Genomic DNA, 8,121 nt, shown 5'->3' on the forward strand with positions numbered 1-8,121 from the left:
TAGTCGACATGACAAACCACAGATCTTAGGAACAGTTCACAAAGAAAGACTTTTACTTGAGAGTGGAGTATCCCATAGCCAGATAGCATTAGCTATAAATTATCATTCAGTTTGGTCTCTAAGATGAGGTTCTAATCTCGTTCCTGGTACTTCATAGTACAAAAACATTACCTCACAATCTGGAATGCTCTTTAGGCTTTATTGGCCAAAGATATTAATCTCCTCTGTCAGTGCTCTCATAGCGGCCCATCCTCAGTGGAACACTGAACACACAATAGTCGACAGATTCTATTCTGTCGAATAAAACAACCATTCTAATGCAATACAATGATTATAATATAATCTTTCAAGCACTATAACATAATCTTGCAATTTTCCACAACAGAAGTAATGCATGTATTTACTTGTTGAAGGTCTTGGACAGAGGTTTTCGTGAAATGTGTGACCTCTTGTGGACAATGTCCTTCTCCTTAGTTGTCTGTGTTTACTTTAAATTGTTCTGGAACAGTGGTCTTCTGAGGACAGCATATCAGCCGTATCGATGATCCCCAGAGTTGTGATGAGAGCAGTGTAGTCGACGATGGTGATTTGAACAGAATAACCGGATGGTCCTACTTAAATTCACTTTCTTAGATACAGTACTTAGAACAGCTACTCAACCGTAACATTGATTGTTAGAGGCTACTTTGTCATCTTCAACTCGTTGATTTTCAGGATCGTGACCAATGGAGAAGTAGCTGCAGCTTGTGGTCCTTCTAGTCTAGTGTGTTAATTCTTAACTCAGTCTTTTATACACTTGGGTAAAAAGGGGCGTTTCGTCATGCTGACATGCTCTCTGTGGTCCCTCAGGCGTGGCTAGTTACGGGGCAAAACATAATCAAAAACGATGATCTCATTAGAAATCTACAATCACATTCCTATCTTAATAAAAATATTATCTTCATCCTTGATATGTCCTACACAGCGTAAATAATGTAAAACTGATATACACAGTGTGGAAGCTCTTCAAGTTAAAATATTTTCATTATATCACTTCATACCATTTAATGACATCACAAAATGTATTTCCCATATTCCATCTCTCATCATTCCCGACATTTGGCTACTGAAATATATTGTCCCAGTGTTCACTGTTGGATGTTAAGAGTTTTGGGGCAGCAAAACCTTCTGTAACAAAGTGATTCCATTCACCAATACTAGAGACCAAAAGGAGTCGTCTGCTGCTACAATTTACGATTGACGTGAGGTGTCATAAAACCCCCACATCTATCCCCCCTCCCCTCTACGGGTGAGAGGGCTCGGTAGACGCTGATCCATTGTAACCTGATCTTTGGATCCTCACAGGAGAGTCATGACAGTATGGATATATTTAGTATCCCAAAGTTCCCAGATGTCATATTAAATTCTCCAAAATACAAAGTATACACGCAGTGGACACTATTTCTGTGCTTCTAGGGCCCATAATGCAATTCTTCAGAAAATGGGCGTGACTTCACAACATTTTCACATTTGAAGAAAATGGCAGAAAATAAGTCCAACGAGAGCAGATAAAAATGTAAGTACAAAATCGAAATATAACAATGAACTAAATATAAAATGTTAAGAAATGTAATAAAAATGTGTGACTTTTCAAATACCGAATTCCGGTTCACAGGAAAGAGGCATGCGGCTGTGAAGGGGCTTGCGTAAGTAGCTGAATTTCTGGGAACGTTATCTAACATTAACAATCACATGCAAACAGACTGATGGTTATGTCAAGACAGTTAAATCACTGAAGCTTTTATGATCTGGTTCTGTGCAGGAGTACTGTCTGGAGGGGAAGCGGCTGCAGCCTGGATAAAGAAAAAAAAATGGGAGAACCTCAAAGGCATCTAAAATGTCTCTATCTACATCATGTCCAGGTTGTATGGTGAGTGCAGCATTTCTTAGCTGTTTGTGCCCAAACTGTTTCTTAAAGGATTTGAAATGCCCCCAAACTGGGGTGAATACAGAGGGAGGGGAGAGCACCACTGCCTCCTGGTAATGGTACATGCCATATATGAGGCAATTGGCAACAGGCCTGCAATTACACCACCTGTTATAGTTGCCTCATCCAGCCAGGAGGTAGTGGTGTTTTCCAGAAAAGTGCAGGAGAAGAGGGAGAGGGTGAAAGAGGAGAGAACTCCCAAAATGAGGAGAGAGTCAGTGGGTCACACTACTCAGAGAGATGCAGGACAGAGATGAAGAGAGAGAAAGGCAGGCCAGCGCTCTCGATGAGAAGAGAGAGGAAGAGGCAATAAAAAGAGAAGAGAGAAAAGGAAAAAAGAAAGATGAGTACAGGAGAATGATGGATGAGGAAAATAGATGTAGAGAAGACGAGAATAGACAGGGAGGATAGACTGTTGAGGGTGTTGGGGGCTGTGCTTTGGCAAAGTGGGTGGGGTTATATCCTGCCTGTTTGGCCCTGTCTGGTGGTATCGTTGGACAAGGCCACAGTATCTCCCGAGCCCTCCGGTCTCAGCCTCCAGTTTATGTGTCTGGGGGCTAGGGTCAGTCTGTTATATCTGGAGTGTTTCTCCTGTCTTATCCAGTGTCCTGTTAGAATTTAATTATGCTCGCTCTAATTCTCTTTCTTACTCTCTCAGAGGACCTGAGCCATAGGACCATGCCTCATGACTACCTGGCCTGATGACTCCTTGCTGTCCCTTGTCCACCTGGCCATGCTGCTGCTCCAGTTTCAACTGTTCTGCCTGCGGCTATGGAACCCTGACCTGTTCACCGGACGTGCTACCTGTCCCAGACCTGCTGTTTTCAACTCTCTAGAGACAGCAGGAGCGGCAGAGATACTCTGAATGATCGGCTATGAAAGCCAGCTGACATTTACTCCTGAGGTGCTGACCTGTTGCACCCTCGACAACCACTGTGATTATTATTTTACCCTGCTGGTCATCTATGAACATTTGAACATCTTGGGCATGTTCTGTTATGATCTCCACCCGGCACAGCCAGAAGAGGACTGGCCACCCCTCATAGCCTGGTTCCTCTCCAGGTTTCTTCCTAGGTTCTGGCCTTTGTAGGGAGTTTTTCCTAGCCACCGTGCTTCTACACCTGCATTGCTTGCTGTTTGGAGTTTTAGGCTGGGTTTCTGTACAGCACTTTGTGACATCAGCTGATGTAAGGGCTTCATAAAATAATTTGATTGAAGTTTGATTGGAAGCCTTTATATAACAAAAAGTTTGTTTTAGTTTTTTTATCCACTGGGATTATTGATTTACTTTAATATTTGCCAGTAATATAAAAACGTTGTTTGAAATAAAATTATTAAAAAGTGGCATTAAGTGGATGTTTTTTATATAGAAATGGAAGCTCCACACACAGCTTGATATTCTAGAAAATTTTATTAATCAACAAAAACATCACGTTCTATGCCACAAAGCTCTTAAAAGAGCTCCAGTACACACAAACAACATAATAGAATTTAAGATTTTGAATATTGATCACATGTAATATTACAAAAATGTAATATGTGAACACGGGTGATAGATTGATTTAGGAATCAACAATTACATTTTAAACAGGGTGTGTGTGTGTGTAAGGGTTTTCTACTGGGGGGGGGGGATTCCAGTAGTTGGTCACCTGGGATGGGGTTAGCTGGTGCTGCAACATTGCCAACTCCTGATGCTGTGAGCTGGTCCCGCAGTTGATCCACATTCTGCTGCGGCGGTTGGTCCAGGTCTCCATCATCATCCTCTCCAAAGGCCTCAGGCTCCACAATGTCCTCGTTGCTGAGGCAGACGTTGTGCAGCACAGAGTGCAACCACCTCAGGCACAAAGCTAGGCTTCACCTCCAGGGCCTTCATGAAGATGGAATGCCACATTCCTCACCTTGGAATGCTTTGCATCGTAGGTGGCCTCCACTGCACCCCTCACTGGTTGCCTGTAGGGTGTCAGACAGATGGGCTCCACCAGGCAGGGATACCCACCACCCCCGAAGAGACACCAACCTTGGGGTGGTTACAGGCTCTGAACATACACAGGGCTGTGTTTCATGACCCTGGTGTCATGCACAGGCCCGGGGAAGGCAATGTAGATGTCAATGAACCCGCACCTGTGGTCACAGATGGCCTATAGTTGATGAATAAAACTTTTCTGTTCAGGTAATCCTGCTGGTCCACAGCAGGGAGCTTAATCCTGATGTGGCATCCAGCAATAGCGTCAGCAACCTTTTGAATTGCAGGGAACTGTGATTTTTGGGTGAATCGCTCGCCAACCTGCTGCATTTCATCTTGTGATGGAAAATGGATGACCCGCTTCATGAGCACGCTTGGGACCCTTGGGATGACATCAAATGCCTCGGACACTATACGAAGTGGCACTAACCATCCAGTAGAAAAACATGAGGCTTTCCAAGGTCTTGCCCCAGCCATGATCCTGGTCTTCTTGGTGCAAGACCTCTAACAGGTTGTCAAAAGAGGGTTGGGTCATTCCGAAGTGGGGCTTGAGTTCCAGGTAGTCCAAATACACCCTCAGGTTGGTCACATTGGGACTTAGCACACAGTAGGGTCCTCTGCCACCAGTCTGTGATGAGAAAAGGCAACTTTACCAAATTGAAACAAAATAAATAGCTTTCACATTATTTGATATGTAGGCCTATTCTGACATATGTACATTATTGAATGTAGGCTTAAAGCTACACTAAATTACACTTGCTATGACAGGCATACATGTTATAATATAGTCCAAGTGGATGTATCAAATTGTGAATGAAATTTGCTACATACAGACCAGTAATAATTGACTTAATGTGGCCTGCTTTTGCCTTTTGGTCGAGGAGAATACAACGCCCTCCTTTGACCAGCCTCCTGTCTTCACCTCCTCCTTCCAGCATCGGTCATCTGAACAGCCAACTGATTGTAGCTGATCATTAACACCAGCACAACATATACAGCTGGCATGAAAACAAAATACATGGCTACAGAGAGACAGCGCTGACTACAAGTTGTGGTGAGTTGCCGCCAGAGGCAATGTTAATTAAGTTGTGTGTGGTATATTGTTTAACATAGGAATGGACACAAATAATGAATCATCAAATACAGATGGAGGAAAACACTTATTGACTTGATTATTCACGTTATTCTTAGCTTAGCTAAGTGTTAAAGTCATTGTGTGTTCTCAACGGACATTTTTAATGAAGTCTTAAGATGTCTAGCTAGTATTATGTTAAGCTAACAAGCTAGCAAGAAGTTGTATTGCAACAGCATCAACTTCCGGTAGACAAGCAAAGTGCAAGTACACAACTGAAAGGTTACCGTTCGTTTACAGTATACTCGAATTAACTAATACTATATAGTCATTATAAATAAATATAAATATTTATAAATAAAGGTTAAAAAAATTATGTAATATGCGTATTCGAACACAACACTTGTCAAAATAAATCACATTTTAATAGCTGGCTATGGAGGTTCTGTATACAAGCTTTCTTGGGCAAGCTAACACTTACGTAACTCACGTGAACTCGTAAATTGTCTTGGTCCGTACAATTGCCCTTATTTTAGCGCCCCAAAAACGTAATACTTCCAGATCAACTGTAATGTCAATACCATTCTAAAGCACCATTTCTCCCCTTTCCAACAGAATCAATTACATGACCTAAACACTGCCCGTTTCTGCATAATTCAAGCAGGCAATGAGCCCCGTCGGGTCTTTTTAAAAATGGCGGGTGGGGAAGCGAAACTAATGCGTGATAGTGAGAAGGACAGATGTCGTGTGGAAAAAATAGCTTTTTTCACTTGATCTGTACAACTTATCACCTTTAAAATGTAAATAAAACACTATAAAGAGTTTATATAATGTGTCATTATATACCTATTTTAAGGTTTGTGTCAAATTTGAATCAAGTTTTTAGGGCGGTGCTAAAGTGATCTTAGAAGTAAACAGCGGCTTTGAGAATGAATCGCATGCAATGATGACGAAAAAAAATGACTAGGTATCCCCCCCTTACCCCGTCACTGTCCATTTCTTGTTTTTAAACGATGAGAGAAGTGCTACACCTGGTGGAGAGAGATGGTAAGACATAAATAGTAGCTTTATGCGTGCTGGACGTTACGACATGACACGTCAAGATGTAACGGAGGGTCAGTTTTTTCAACTTTTCTCCTATACTATAGGGCCATTACCATGTTGATCAACACTTGAATAGAAACCTAGTTCACACCCCCGATTTTGACATCAACACAGTCCCATTGGTTTTCTTTGTAGCCTCGTTTGAATGTCGCGGTTACGCACATTTGTTAGTTAGCTACCAATGTAGCCTGGTGCCAGATCTGTTTGTGCTATCATGACAACTCCTTGTCACATGAGAACTGGAGATTCCCACAGTGACTCTTTCTAGAGATAGCTAGCTAACAGACAACAATAGCAAGTCAGCTAACGTTTGCTAGGTAGAGCTATTTTGACAGCTAGCGGAACATGACTTTCTGTCCCCCAATCACAACTAGCTAGCAAAGCTAAAAGCAAGCCAGTCAGCTGCTGCTTAGTGCAGACGACTCTTAGTCCACACTAAAGACTGTATTTTGCTAAACATTAGGACAGAGTAACCAAGATATTTTTAAATATGGTGTATGTTTATTATTATGCTACTATTTATGCTAGCATCGGGGGACAAGGCAAGCTACCTCATCGCAAAATTGAGTGGGGTGCTAATGATTCACAGAGCATGTACAAAGCCTTGAAGTTTGGTGCAGAATAGGAAGATAGAAATGTAATACATAAAATTACCAGCCCATATACAGAGGTTATAATAATAGGCCTACTGGAACATTATTTTAAGGCCTTGTTCAAGGTCCATCTGACCTCTCCCCATTCAGATCCGAGTTTAAAGTGGAACTTGACACCAATGACAGGATCTCACGGTTGCATAAGACACAGTGCTTTCGGTAAGTATTCAGACCCCTTATTCTAAAATTGATTAAATGTTTTTTTTTCTCGTCAATCTACACACAATACCACAATGACAAAGCGAAAACAGGATTTTTGTGTATTGTGTATTCAAATAAAAATATCACATTTACATATGTTTTCAGACCCTTTACTCAGTACTTTGTTAAAGCACCTTTGGCAGCGATAACAGCCTCGAGTCTACTTGGGTATGACGCTACAAGCTTGGCACACCTGTATTTGGTGAGTTTATCCCATTTCTCTCTGCCGATCCTCTCAAGCTCTGTCAGGTTGGATGGGGAGCGTTGATGCACAGCTATTTTCAGGTCTCTCCAGAGATGTTCGATCGGGTTCAAGTCCAGGCTCTGGCTGGGCCACTCAAGGACATTCAAAGCCTTGTCCCAAAGCCATTCCTGCGTTGTCTTGGTTGTGTGCTTAGGATCGTTGTCCTGTTAGAAGGTGAACCTACGCTCCAGTCCGAGTTCCTGAGCAGGTTTTCGTCAAGGATCTCTCTGTACTTTGCTCCGTTCATCTTTCCCTCGATCCTGACTAGTCTGCCTTTTACTGAAGAGTGGCTTTGGTCTGGCCACTCTACCCCAAAGGCCTGATTGGTGGAGTGCTGCAGAGATGGTTGTCCTTCTAGAAAGTTCTACCATCTCCACAGAGGAACTCTGGAGCTCAGTCAGAGTGACCATCGGGCTCTTGGTCACCTCCCTGACCAAGATCCTTCTCCCTGATTGCTCAGTTTGGACGAGCGACCAACTCTAGGAAGTGTCTTGATGGTTCCAAACTTCTTCTATTTAAGAATGGAGGCCACTGTTCTTGGGGACCTTCAATGCTGCAGAAATGTTTTGGTACCCTTCCCAGATCTGTGCCTTGACACAATGTTGTATCGGAGCTCTAGCTTTTTGCTCTGACATGCACTGGCAACAGTGAGACCTTATACAGACAGGTGTGCCTTTCCAAATCATGTCCAATCAATTGAATTTACCACAGGTGGACTCCAATCAAATTATAGAAGCATCTCAAGGATGATCAATGGAAACAAGATGCACCGGAGCTCAATTTCGAGTCTCATAGCAAAGGGTCTGAATACCAATGTAAATAAGATATATTTTTATACATTTGCAAAAAAATACATAAAAAAAAAAAACCTGTTTGCACTTTGTCATTATGGGGTATTGTGTGTAGATTGCTGAGGAT

General features: G+C 42.3%; 1 long non-coding RNA gene across 1 annotated transcript; it reads left to right on the plus strand.

Annotated features, from left to right (window-relative positions):
• The first annotated feature begins 1,224 nt into the window (after window positions 1-1,224).
• Window positions 1,225-2,683, plus strand: LOC110502400. Its single transcript, XR_002470325.2, has 4 exons — window positions 1,225-1,555; window positions 1,655-1,685; window positions 1,802-1,909; window positions 2,625-2,683. It is a non-coding gene; the product is annotated as an uncharacterized LOC110502400 (long non-coding RNA).
• Window positions 2,684-8,121: the final 5,438 nt, after the last annotated feature.

Source organism: Oncorhynchus mykiss, chromosome 23 (assembly GCF_013265735.2).
Source record: "Oncorhynchus mykiss isolate Arlee chromosome 23, USDA_OmykA_1.1, whole genome shotgun sequence".
NCBI lineage: Eukaryota > Metazoa > Chordata > Actinopteri > Salmoniformes > Salmonidae > Oncorhynchus > Oncorhynchus mykiss.